The sequence below is a fragment of the Pteropus alecto genome, unplaced genomic scaffold (genome assembly GCF_000325575.1).
Source record: "Pteropus alecto unplaced genomic scaffold, ASM32557v1 scaffold25, whole genome shotgun sequence".
Classification (NCBI taxonomy): Eukaryota; Metazoa; Chordata; class Mammalia; order Chiroptera; family Pteropodidae; genus Pteropus; species Pteropus alecto.
The window spans coordinates 3,016,389-3,031,389 of NW_006441955.1; the positions used below are offsets into that span (position 1 = coordinate 3,016,389).

Here is a 15,001-nt window from a genome sequence, read left to right on the forward strand (position 1 = left end):
GTTTATGTTCTTAACCAATGGGCCCCTCATGAAATTACTATCTCTAGGAGGTGCCATCCTCTTTCCCACTGCTGTGTTTTATGTCAGGAAAGGATATAAAAGGAAGTTTGTCAAATTCCTTCTCAAACAGCTCAAACACCACTGCCTTTCTGAAACATGCCCTAATCTCTCACAACAGTATTAGTCACTCCAACTTTGGTAATTTCATGTTATTTTCTATATACTCTATTATAGCACTTGACACTTTACATTATAAGTATTTGTTTATAGAAGTCTCTCTTACAAGACTATAAGCTCCTAAAAAGCTGAGACTGTTGTCTCTTTTTTAATCTCCAGAGAACCTATAGAAGGCCTGACATAGAGCACTGACCAACACACACACCTTTCTTTACTTTGATGCCTGGGAAAGATAACTGCATCCTCACTAACCCTATCTCCAAAGAAAAGAGGTTCTCTGACTTAGATCAAAACAGGACCTCAGAGTGAGGGCTTGTGATAGAAAGAATGAGTAGCTTGGAGTGAAAGATCTGAACAGGCCAGAGAATTTTTTCATCTTGTAATGCAACCTCTTCTCTCTCTTTCATGCAGTGGAAATAATAAACAGGCCTTCAGTAGCTTCCAGTTTAGGCATCAAAAAAGAGGGCCCATGGGAAGGGAGCAGAGCCAAGCTCGCCTCTACTTTACCTAGATCTTAATGTAAAGGGTGAAAAGGAGGCTTCCCTGCTCCCAGGAAGGAAGTCAGACAGCAACTAGGAGTGCAAGCTTCAGTAGGAAGAAAGAGCATGTCACTGGCCTACAGTGTCTCCTGGGGAGGGACCCCATAGAAATCTAGTGTGGCAGAGTGCTTGGCTACATGAAAAATATTAACCTCCTGGTCTTCAGGATTAGCAACTGCTCAGTAAATATCTATTAGGTGAACAAATGGACTCTTGCTGTAAAGCAAGGCCTTGCTTTCACAGTAAAGGGAGATAACTTTCATCAAATAATACTATCTTACTGAAAACTCTATGTTAAACCATTAAACAAGATATAAAGAGAACAAACCACAAAATTTTGTGAGTCTGGCCCATTTTACTGCTGTTGTCCTTGATTTTACATTTGCACTTTGTATACCTTGGGATGCGTACTTCAGAGATATTTCACATGAATAAAAACAGAAACTTCTAAACGGTGACCAGAACAATGTATTAAAAGTTGTATAATATAAATCACCTTGTTTAAGAAGAGAAAGAAAAAAAGGAGCATCTAGTCATCTATGTTTACTGACTGTTGGGAATCTCCTCTCTTAGGACACTCAAACACAAAAATAGATATGCGAGTACCAAAGATGCCAGTTTCTAGTGGCTTTTTATTCACTACCAAGCATCAAATTTAAATGCATCATTTAAAAAATGCCTCATCTCTAGTGACAAATCAATGCCAAAAAAAAATAGTCAAATGAGTGTTCAGTAGAGGATGACAGAGTTTGGAACATACAGTGTTACACAATTCTTTCCATTAACAACAGTTACAACTGGGCAGCAGTTATTTTGACCAGAAGAGAAATGTTTATTTCCAAGTCTGACACTGTACATGATTAGAAAGAGCATTTACTGTGCAAGCCTGTAGTGAGTTCTTAAAGGTAAAAGCACTAGTGGAAGCACATTTTCTAAAACCAAGTCAGGCAGGCAGCAGCCAGATATAATGATAAAATGAATGTACTGTACTTTAATTTGGCATGATCTGAGAAGGCAGCAAACATTAGCTTTATGATATTATACTTGGAAATTATTTATCCTTTCATTTAAGTTGAGCAACAGCTATGTGCCAGCCCCTGTGCTAAAAATCAAAAATACACAAATAAAACCTGTCCCTGACTATCAGAAGCTTGCACATTAGACATTCTCTATGTAATGAACTTAAATTTAGTGCTTTCAGTCCTCAAAAAGAAAAAGAATCCAAGTGCTAAGGGAGAACTCTGTTCTCTTTCTCCATGGCTATTCCTGAGGGGCCCTGGCCCTAACTAGTGGCATATATTAAAGACCTATACCCTATAACTTAGTACTATCCAGTCGTCAAGCCCATGAGCACCAAGCGTATACATGAAGAGCCCTACCCATACCAAAAAGTGAGTTATGGAATTAGGCTTACAGTTCTGAGCTCAGTGTTCAGTGCTCAGTACCTGGAAGCAGGAACCACTTATTCATTCATTAATCAACAAACATTAAATGTGTTTTCATTAGATGCTGGGTCCTGCACCTCCATTTACCTGCAGCCTTCTTTCTACTGCCCTCACAGGCACCCAATTCATTCCATTCAAGTTATGCCAAGCTCTTAGTTTTCACTTCAGATACCAATTAGAATTCCTATGAGATTGAAGCCCTGTTTTAAATCTTATCCCATTTTATTGAACTGGTTAGGATCCTTCTTATCTGTAACTCTAGCCAGAATGATGAGATTGCTAATCAAAAACTATGCAAATAGCTTTGCTTTAACCTAGAAATACTTTAGGACTCAGCAGATAGAAAAAACTTGGGATGCATCTCTAGATCTTGGTTATCAACAATTAGGCTCCTGGCCACCTCTTGCAAAGGAGTAGACCTGTGGCAGCAAGTCTGCACTGTGTAATCCTGGCCTCCAGGTCACAGGTGACTGGCTGAATTAGACTAACCATGTTTTCTTCACTAGGAAATAGAAATTAAGAGAGACAACTGGTCTGGGTGTGTAGCCCCTTACAAAGTGATTAATTTTAGAAATGCTAAGGAAGTATAATGCTTGGGGCTTTATGACCAATATGATGTAGAAGGTAGATTATAAAAAAGAAAACTGTGAGATTTGGTGAACTCACCACATTCTGTCATGGGGAAGAGGAAGTAGAGAGAGCCTCTCTGGAAGGTAAAACAGAAAAGAATGACACCAGAAATAAGGAACAAAGAGAGTATCTAATAAGTTTCAAGATCCTTCATGAGGTATATCTACACTTTTATATCTTTTAATAAACTATGTTTTTACCTTAAACTAGCTCTCAAGCTAGTTTGGTTTCCGGCATTTATAAGTAAAGAATTCTAATTAATATAGCACCTATAATTTAGCTGCACAAACTTGTAGTGTTTCTAGCTGTTCTAAACTCCCTCTTCTCTCCTTATGATGAGTCTCTGAAAATTAGCATATCTAAACCTGGATCATTCATTCACTTACTCTTTTGGAAACATTTACTATGCACCAGGTATTTTGCTAGATAATAGAGATAAATGCCTAAAATATAATCCCTGCCCTCATATTGCTCATTGACCTGTAGACAGGCAAGTAAGCAGTTATAGAATGGTTGGGGTTAAAAGAGTACTCAAACATACAGCTGTGGGAGCACTAAAGGTTTAGGTGGCATCCAAAGATTTACCTAGTCAGGAAAAGATTCCAGAGTAATTGACATTTATAAGATGAGTAAAAAAATGCTAGACAAATTTAAGAAGTAGGGGGGAAGAATGTTATAACAAGGAGGGGAAATAGAAAATACAAAACAAGGAAGTTAGAAAACTTATAGTTGGTAGATAGAGAACAATGAGTAGTTCTTTGTGGTTGGAGCTTTATATGTATGTAACTAAAAGGAAGGGAATAAGTAGTAGGAGAAGAAGTTAGAGAGGTAGATAACATCTAGGTTATAAAGAGCCCTCTATAGGAAGCTCCAGATTTTGAACTTTATTTTGAATGCTAGAGTCATTGATGAATTACGGACTTAAAAGTTATAAAATCAGATTGCTATTTTAGAAAGATTATTGTGTTAACAATTTGGAGGATGGATTGCAAAACTGGAGTGGGAGGCAGTAATGAGGAGAGAAAACCATAAACACAGGAAGCCTAGGAAGAAACCTAAGTGAGTTGAAAAGAGGTGAAAATCTAAAATAAGACTGTAGTGATGGGATTGGAAAGTAGGGAATGACTTTAAGGAGATAATGAAGAATATAATCTGTGGGACTTGATGTAACTATGGATATTGGGATGACATAAGGAAGAATCTAAAAAGACTCATGTTTCCATATTGAATGCCAGCTGGGAAGATGACACCCCAAATGAGATATGAAACAAAGGGTGAAGAGCAAATGTAGAGAAATAATGAGTTCAGTTCTAGACCAGTTGAACTTGAAGTATATGTGAAATGCTCAAGTGTACAAGTGTAGTAGGCAGATATAAATAGGGGTATGGCTCCCAGCAGACAATTAAGGGCTAGAGATAAAAGTTCTGAGATCTTGCTGAAACTCTGGATGTATATGAGGACATAAAAGGAGAGTATGTAACATCAACAGAGCAGCGGGTGGGAGAAGAATCCTTGAGGGAAAGTGGTACTTACGGAGCAAATAAAGGCACAGAGGCATAAAAAGAGCAAAGTACGCTTTGGAAAGATGCAAGCCCGCTAAGATGGATGAAACTACAGTAAGGTGAGAGAGACACAGGATATGGGATTAGAGAGGAAGACGGGGCCAGGTCATGATAGCCCTTTATGTCACAATATTTGGTGCATAGTAGGTCTCAAGAAATATTTATTTATTAAATGAATAATGAGGGATTACTACTTGCTTCTATATATGATAAAAACTACTGAGGGATTACTACTTGCTTCTGTATATAAAAACTACTGAATATTTCTAAGTAGAGATTTTACTTTACTCAAATCATCATTATCATTAGCATCATTTTCCTTTACATCTAGATGGGTGTTATTTTTAAAAATTCCATGATTCTTTCATTTAGAATTTGCAAAAACTCAGTAAGATGGTTTTTAAATATTTTTTATAGACGTATTGTTGAGGCTTAGAGGGGGTAAAGTAGCCAGCTAAAAAAAAGTGAGTGCAAGAGAATCCTCAGATTCTCAGTTTCTGACATCCAGTTCAGTGCTCATTTCAGTATTCTACTGACACCTCTCTTAACTAGTTTCCTAAAATCACATAGTATTTTGGCACTGAAAAAAATACATGCATCATCCTCTTTGATAATACATGAGTTCACACGCAGATAGCATGAATAGCTATCTGGTTTGCACTGGACTGAGAGGCTTCCTGAGACTCAGGACTTTCAGTGCTAAAACTGAAGCAGTCCCAGACAAACCTGGACAAGTTGATCATCCTATCATTTATTGTCTTCCTGAAGGGAGTAAATGTAATAAAATTATTAAGAATATGAGTTCTGGTATCAAACTTCCTAAGTCCTGGATCTACCTTAAATAGGAAAGTGACTCTACTTCAACTTTAGTTAAATCCTGCTTGGAATATGGCCCTTTGTTACTTTTCCATCATTGTAGGAAAACTAACATTTTCTTGTCAGTTTGCTCTCTTTCCATTATCTTTGTAACTTTCACTTCGGCCAAGGGAACTGCGTCTGGAAACAAAGCAGACCATAAGCTGTCTGAAGGTAGGCAGGATCATGTCTGGCTTGTTCATTACTGAATGATCAGTACTTAAAACAATGCCTGGCACATAAAACATTCTCAGGAAGTAAAATTTATTATGTTATGCTGCAGCATAGTCTGGTTTATCCTGACTATTACATCATGTGGCTAAAATTCAAATTCAAGTCTTTGTGAAAACAAAGCTTATACTGTTTTCACTATGTAAAAAATTAGCACAATTTGAATGTCTTGTTACTCAGAAACACCCCTTCTTCAATTCATTCTATACTCATTAACTAAGTAAATGTAAAATTAGGTGCACTGTTTTTCCAAATTAGAGTTTAATTGCATACCACTCCAACTGAGGACTATGCCTTTATAACATACCACAAGGCAAGAAAAAGTTACTGGGCCACTTAACCCTGTTACTTCACCTTCAATTCAATTTAGTTAAGTATACTTTTATGAAGAAAGGAGAATCAAAAATTATTATTTGCTGAGCACCTACTCTATGCCAGACATTATCCTGGAAGCCTTGAGTAGACTATGTTAATTAACCTTCACTGTTCCCAAGGTCACTTCTAACGGCACAGATTTTCAAACCCAAGTCTGCATTTTGAATCCTGTGCTCATTTCACTACTCCCTTTCTATGCTGCAGGGATATAATCTGCAGCAATTGAATAGGACAGTTATTGGACCCAGACTTCTCATTATATTGTTATGAATTCCAGAAAAATCCATTTCCAATTTTCTGCCCTTGACACAGTTCTCATATTTGCTAGGGAATGTACGTATCATACTTTCTTCAGGCACTGTTGTTTCTGGCATTCTGCAATGAAGTTCTGCTAGTATTCCAACTCCTACCTTCCCATCTAGTCTGTGTATAGGTCCAGGAAGTTACTACAGACTCTTGAATTGGCTTTCTCTCCAGTTACTGGCTTCTGAGCCTCCCTGTTCTGCTCAGAGCTTCATCTTCCTCCACACATACATTTCCAGCCAGGCAACGCAAGGTCCTACTATTCTTCAATCTGGGTCTTGGGCTCCCAGTATCCTTCTGACTCTGGCCCTATGAACTCAGCATGTACCTTTAAACTAGTCATGTTCCATGCCCTCGCCCGTTTAAAAAGCAAGTCACAAACACGAACGCTTAATCTAGGTGATTATCTAAACTCTTTATCTCTACTCACAAAATGGTCCTTTTCCCCGTGGTCCTCAATCTCCTTAAACTTGTCATGTTCTTGTTTCCATGTTCCTTTCTCAACAGCCCAGCTATAGAGAACATTTAAACATTACCTTAAGGGCTAGATTAGATGGCTACTAAGATCCCTTCTTACATAGAGATTTTAAGATTCTGGATTACGAAGCCAAAATTTTCTTAGCGCTGTGGTCTCCAATTTATTCTTCTTTCAGCTTTGCTCTAATCTCTTCAACTCCTGAGGATTATCTCTATCATAAATATCTCATCAAATTTCTATGTGCCTGCCTGCCATATTATCCAGATTTCTCTGGGATCTTATATGATTCTTGAGCCCGTGCTTGCCTGCTTCAGCAATTCATGCATTCCCTCAGATGCCTGTCTGGCTATGTTTCTGGTACTGCTTTACCTTAACCTTTGATTTAAACATATTTCTATGCTCCGGACCTTTGGCATGGCTTTTACCAACTGCCTAGCCTCAACCTTAGCCCTGCACAGCATGGAGTCACACTGCATGCTAAGCATAGAGTTGAGAATTAATTGAAAGCACAGAATCTACAGATCTCAGAATTTCACCAAAGGGCAGGATCTAGGGTGTCTAAAGAGGGGTCATATTTCTATAATGTTCTACCAACTTCCTAAGTATAATTACAGCTATAATCAACATTTCTTGAGCACCAAGTAAAATGATTTTATCTATTGCTTTATATTTGTTAACTTATTAAACCCTTACAATAGCCCTGTGAGTTAGGCATCATCATCATCATTTTACAAAAAAGAACCCACAGCACAGAAATATTCTATGGGCATAGAATAGAAGTCAGAATGCCACAATATGGCTTAAAAAATAATGTTCTTAATATAGAATTTGCTATATTTCTATAAATTGATTAGTTTGAAAAATAACTTACAAAAACAAACAAACAAAAAACAGATTTACATCCAGACAGAAAAGGGTGCAATATCTATAACCCCAAAAGGCACTCCTGTCCCAGGCTATAATGCCACCAATTTGGCTGATATGACTAATAGAGCCAGTTGCCTTTGCTCTTGGCCTGCTCCACATAGGCCAAGTAGCACATGACCAAAAGTATGACATTCCTAGACAGAGGAGGTCTGTTCTTTGGTCAAGGGTATGCATGGTAGTACTTGATCAAAAAAAACACCCTTACCAGACAGAGGACTACTCTTGGGTCAAGCAGGTATGAGAGCCCATGTTTGCAGAGGAGGACCTTTCCAGACAGAGGAGTATCTTGCAAGAGTTTATGAAGCTGAACTCCCCCTGCAAGAATCTCTGCCTAACCTGGCAAGATTTGACCTACTTTGCACAAAGGTCACATTTCAGTTTTCTGGGAACCAGAACCAGCAGATCACATCATGAAGCTGACAGTACTGCTGATGGGAAAAAGTTATTCAAATAGAGAATCAGAAGAATCTTTACACTTGAGACAATGATAAGACTGGTTTAAAATATTACTAAAATTAGAAATAGGCCAAGTTCCTCTTTCTAGATGTAAGAAGAATTATGATGCATATAAAATTCCTAACTGTTATTAGAATTATAAATCACTGTTCGAGTAGGATAATAGAAAAGTTATTACCTTCTTTACCTGAAAAATCCCCTAGCCTACGATCCCGGGTAAAAATCACCTAATGCCATATCTTAATTATATAGCTATTGTTTTCATTCCCTGGTACTGATTTGAGGTGACTAGTAACATAAAAAAATTAAGCAATTCAGAACAAATTGAATGCTTTAAGAATATACCATCTGATGCCTTGTCTTTCTGGATAGTGATACTTTTTATAAAATGACAGTACATGAAACAGTACATTTTAAATATCAAATATACAGTTCAGTGAAACAGAATAGAAAATCCATAAACTAAACCAAGTGTACAAATGAACTTCATATATTAAAAAGACAGCATTTGAAACCAGTTGGGAAAAGAATAAATTAGTTAATAATGGCTAAAAACATTTGGCTAACCATTAGGCAGAAAAATGTTAGAACTCTACCTCATTCTATGTACATTAATATAAATTCCTGATATACTAAAAATAGAAATGAAAAGAAACCACAAAAGTACTAGAAGAAAATTGGTGACTATTCATACAATTATGTGGGGAAAAAATTCTATTATCAACTCAGACAATTTAAAAGACAAATATTTTAAACATCAGAAGAAAGAGAATAAAGTTTCACAAAATGAGAGAGCAAGCAAATTAAGAAAATTATTTACAAAATATATAACAAGTGATTATGTGACATTAATATGCTACCTTTTTGTCTGCCATTGAATTTTTTGGTGCTAATTTTCTTTTACTGATTTGTCTATCATCTTCTCCCTCATTTCAATGCAATTAGGTTTCAGAAGAATATATTTTAGTGAACAATTTTTTAATTCTTTTTTTGTGGCTATAACCAATTTTCCATTAATTTTAACCTGTAAAATACTTATTTAGCTTTTCATTATATCATCATTCTATTTTTAAGAATCATTATATCATCATTCTACTTTTAAGAATGTTTCTAGTGTTTCAGTTTCTTAACCTACAGCACAATTGGTAAACAAACTATCAGAAAATATTAAAGAAAAAGAACAATAAGTACTTAATCAAAATGGAAGGAGCGGTTATTGTGGTCATGTCTCAGCAAGAAACTCTTGAAGGCCCCCTGGTATTGCTTGAGAGAGCAGCATTAGAGAGCTGAAAGTTTGTATGTGTATATTCTATTTTGTTTGTTTGTTTGTTAGGGTCAAAAATTATCTAAAGTTTTGCATTTGTTTTATTTTTACTTTCTGTACTTTGAATAAAAATTAGTTTTTATCAAACATTATACATAATGATTGGAAAACTCCATTTTTTTCTCAGGAAGAAAAAAATGGAATCAAACCGGTAATTACCATCAATGGCAAAATGAAGGAAAATTATGAACAAGCAACTGACCAAGAGAATTTAAACTTAGAAAGCTATTCAAATTCACTAGTAATTAAAGAAATGCAAAATTTTATAAAAACACATAAAAATACTGTTTTCACCAACTAGTAAAGAAGCAAGACAGTAATTATCGATTTTGCCAAGGATGCAGAAAAACATTTATTGTCATTCAGTGCATGGTGAGTATAAATTGACATTTCTAGAGGAAAATTTAAAAATACATATTTTAAGTCTTTTAAAGTATAAATTATTTGACACAGCCATTGAACTTTTAGAACTTTATTTTAGGGAAATAATTAACGATGTGCACAAATGAATTTATATGAGGATTAATTATAACCTGTAAAATACTTCTTTAGCTTATAGTGTTGGTTATAGCAAAAAATAACATAAAAGTACAAATAACCAATTTACATTCCTACCAGCAGTATATGAGGAAATAACATAAAAGTACAAAGAACCAATTTATATTCCCACCAGCAGTATATGAGGAAATGTAAATTGGTACAGCCATTATGGAAAACAGTATGAAGGTAAGTTCCTCAAAAAAGAATAGAATTACCATATGACACAGCAATCTGTCTTCTGGATATCTGCCCTCAAAATATGAAAACATTTATCCATAAAGATATATGCACCCCGATGTTCACTGCAGCATTATTCACAGTGGCCAAGACATGGAAATCAAAGGACACCAAAGTGTCCTTTGATAGATGATTGGATAAAGATGTGGTACATATATAATGGAATATTACTCAGCCATAAGAAAAGATGAAACACTGTCATTTGCGACAACATAGATGAATATTGAGATAATCATGCTAAATGAAATAAGTCAGACAGAAAAAGTCAAGAACCATATTATTCCGCTCATATGTGGGATATAAAACTGAAATCAACAAACAAACAAGACAAATATAACTCATAGACACAGACAACAGTTTAGTGGCTACCAGAGGGAAAGGGAAGAAGAGGGTAAGTAGATAAAAGTAAAGGGGGTAAAATATATGGTAATGGAAGGAGATTTGACTGTGGCTGCTCAACACACAATGCAATATACAGATGATGCATTAATGAATTTTACACTTGAAATTTATATAACTTTATTAACCAATGTCGCCTCAATGAATTTAATTAAAAAAAAAAAAACTACAAATAACCTAACCAAAATTTCAAGAGTGTTTACTTACTAAGCAATACAATATAGACATCAAAAAATTATGATGTAGAAGTGCATTAATTGATATGGAAAGATATTTATGACCTAAAGTTGAGGAAAAAACTTAGAGGAAAAACACAGTATAATCCTAGTTTTGTAAACCATCATTCTTATCTAAATCTGGAAGGATATTTACTAAAACTTTAATTATATATAAGTGAATGGATTAAGGAACCTATGTATTTGCTTCTTTTTGCTTATCTGTATTTCTGATTTTTCTATAACATATGTTTGTATAATTTCAAAAATTAATTTTTAAGAGCACATTAGTATATGATAATCTAAGAAACAACAGGATATGCAGGGGGCTTCCATTAGTTCCTGAACCAGCCTTCCACAGACACCTCAAATCTCCTCCCTGGCAATCTTTTCTACATTTGTTCAAAGTCCTTCTGTTTTGGCTAATTGACCCTCCAGGCTAACAACATGCACCATTGACTTCCTTAGTCTTTGACTCTTTTGCTTTGTCTCTTGAATTCTTACTCCTGAATTTCACAGGAGAAAATCTATATAACAAAGTCCCCTTGGCATAGTCCTAGGAACCCCACATTTATATAGAACCCCTGCAGTTTTGATTTTTCTGGCCTTGCCTTTCTTTGGCATGGCCTCCAGTGGCATTCAACAACAAAAAAAAAGTGAGTGAAGGCTGTGAATGGCCAAAGAAGGTCTGTAGGAAGGGGAGCCACATGACCTCAGCTGGGAAAGATGAGGTATGGTTTGGAGAACTAGAGGATGGAGCATAAAAATAAAACATTTCAAGTGTGCAGAGCAGCATGAGTAGAGGCATGATGGGAGGTGACAGAAAGTAAACCAGCTACTTGGAGTAGAGGATTCATAATGAGGAGGAGTACTGCGGAGTATGATTTTAAAAACTGAGTGCAAATTTTTCATGATTTTAAATTTGAACAGTGTTCAAACTTTGTTATGAGCAATGAGCCCAGAATGGAATAAAAGCTAATAGAAAATAAAGACAGGCCAAATGTCAAAAAAAATTAGATTAAGTTTAAATATTACAAGAAAGAAAAAAAAATGCTTTTTAACTAATGTCCAAACAACTTGCATGCAATTTAAAAGCTTTTCCCAATTTGGTGTAAATTTGCCTTCCCAGATTAATCGTTTACTTTCTCCATAAGTTCTATCTATTTATTATGTTACAATTAGTCACTCTTTAAATATACCTTTTCATTCTTCCATGTCTGCATATTACTCTCTTTGTTTGAACTGTCCTTTTCTTACTTTTCCAAAAGGAAAATTTCTATTTATCCTTCAAGGCCCAACTGAAAATGTCACCTCCTCTGTGAGGTTAACCACCCTGATGATGCCAGGCAAGGGCAATTTCTGTCCCTGCGTCTCTTAGAATCTCTTCATTCAATTATTTTAGCACTCAGCATCCTGTTATAATTATCGTGGATATGTTTGTTAATCCTTCCACCTAGACCAATACCTCCTAAATAGCCAGGATAATTATTTGTTCATTAGAGATGATCATTTGTTCATCTCTAAATTCCAGAACCTAGTGCAATGCCTAGTGACATAGTAGGTGCTCTATAAATGTTTGTAAAATGAAAAACGCAAAGTTAGAAAAGGAATAGATACTGTCTAGTAATTAAAATAAATTGTGTTATAGAAAAAAAGTGTATTTGAAAAAAAAATATGAAGCAATTAGAAATTTTTCATTTAATGAAATAATAAATGGAAAATAAATATTTTAATTGAATAACTTTAATTGTAATATCTTATTTTCTTTAATTTTTTGCTAACTTCTACGTACCCACAGTGGGTAGTATTATTTAATGTACAGAGATATTTAAGTGTTGTTTTAATGATTCAACTAAATTTATTTTAATTAACAATGCCTTTTAAGTTCCTAGCCTTTTGTGTAATGTTAAATCCAATCTTCATAAATCAATTAAGTCCTTAGCACAATTAACAGATTGGCATTTTTCTTATTAGAATAAAGCTACTACTAAAGTGGGTCCAACTTTCTGACATAATAATTCTACTGTACCAGGGTATGGAAGAAATAAGGTTTAGAGAAACCACAAGATAAATGGTTCCCCCATTTAAACTTTGCCTTTTGCTTCATACAAAACAAAGACAAAGCAAGCAAGTGTTAAAATGTAGTTTCATTTTTAGTAAAATGGGAATAATAACAACATACATATTATAAAGATCACATAAAATTTATGTGACAATGTATGTAAAGTACCCAGGCATGTACTTGGATCACAATGGAGCCTCAATTACTAGGGCTACTGTTATTACTTAAGGTACAGAACTCAACAACTGTAGGAGCTAGAATTTTCTAAACCTGAATGGTATAATTGAACTTTGGATTGCCAGGTGCAAGGCAACCACCTCATCTGCATAGAACTAAGATCTTCTACCCAAAGTCATTGGCTGATAGCAATAAAGAGAAAGTGGTCAACTGGCATGTCTCATTTTGCCCCAAAACCCAACCACAGAGCTTCATATGCCTTTGTCTATACCCGACTCCTAACCAGCCCTGTCTCTCTCTAGTCTACATCTCTAATTCATGATTCTGTGCCTGACTCCACAAGTCAGCTCTGAACTACTCTTCTCCAGTAAACTTTCCACACCTAATACCATCTCTCTTGCCATTATTGAGAATGATGGGAAGGGCATGAACCCAGTGGAAAGAGCGATGGACTGACTGGCAGGGGTCTAAATTCTAGTCCCTGCTCTAATCCTTATTAGCCTCTGCTCTACTCCTTCCTTACTCAACCCTTTCACTTTGTTGTAGGTATAAGAAACCAGAAATTACATACTAGTAGAGAGAATAGGAAACATGCAGTGGTATAAACAGAGTAGCAAGCAGTTTTATGGATTAAGTTGTGGGTATAATAAGGCAGAGGAAAAGCACATTTGGGATTTTAAACAATGTCTGACTGCCTATTATAAGGAGGAGCTAAAATTACTTTAAGGAAGCTAACGTAATAGCAACAATGCTCTGGAATATAATGGAGTTTTTCTGATAAGGTCATCTTTGCTAAAGCCAGAGAAGAGGTAAAGATAGATTAGCCCATGAAAGGGATAGGTCTGCTGGTCTCTTTCAGGATGTCACACGTGTGTAAACTTAGTGTGCTATGTATTGCCCCTTTGCCTTCCTTGAATGCCCTAGTTATAGATGCCCTGGGTGCTACAGTTTATACCCTGCGCAAGCAAAGCTACTGTATGGTTAAATAAATCATACTTTTCTGTCCTTTGGTTTCCTTATCTTAAAAGAGGAGAGTAAAATAAGAGTCTTACTATCACCACAGCAGAGCTAGAAGACGTAAGATTCATCCAACTTCACAGATTAGTGAGGGGTTGAACTGGAATTTGAACTCTGATCTCTGTTATTCCAAAACCATCTATGCTATTGAGTACCTACCATGAAAGATGATTAAAAGAATTAAATAAGACACATGTAAAATATTACCACCGTTGTTGGGTATAATAAGCATTCCTTAAATTATGCCATAAATAAAAACCCATTCATTTATTTAAAAAAATAATTATATTGTTATTGTTTTAATTTTACAGTTATATTTATTACCAAACAAAAGCAAGTAATATCTGAAACATCAGAAAGGAAAAAGGGCTTATAGCAAATCAACTTTGAATACAAATCAAAGATATATTACACTTTAGACTCACCATTTATAAACTTAGTCTAGCATGGCTACTCTTAGGGTCATATAGCCAAGTTGGTATTGTTTGCTTACTAATTAGGCAAACATTTAATGACACCTTAATATATGAAGGCCCCAGAATACAAAGATTAACATGACCTCAATCCTCCTGCCCTTAAAATTTTTGTTGCCAGTATGAGAGAGTGTGTGTCAACATATGAAGGGTTATGGAAACACAGAGAAAAGGAAAAACACTTAGTAGGTACTCATACAGAATACCCAATGGGTATTCAAAAAGTGTTTATTGAAAGAATGAATTTATTGATCTCCTGTATTTCCCATTTTAATTAGGCCATTCATTTAGGCAGTTATGAGCCTGAATAAAGTTTCATTGGATTTAATCACAGTATAGATTACAGGATCATGAATCAGACTTATAAGATTCAAAGCCTGGCTCATCCACTCACCAACTGTATAACTTTGGGCAAATTACCAAACCTCCCTATTACTTAGTATTATTATCTTCTATAATGGGAGATCCATAATCAAACTCCATGTCATATTCAAGCATCCTGAGGTTACAGTGAACTAGAACTTCCCATATTGTGAATGGGAATAAAATTTCTCCCTTTCATTTCTTACAAAGAAAGTT

The 15,001-nt window shown here is 35.4% G+C and overlaps 1 protein-coding gene across 1 annotated transcript in view; it reads right to left on the bottom strand.

The window, feature by feature from the left end:
- Positions 1-15,001, bottom strand: part of AGBL4 (ATP/GTP binding protein like 4) — a 956,697-nt gene that overhangs the window by 797,561 nt on the left and 144,135 nt on the right. The window lies entirely within an intron of this gene.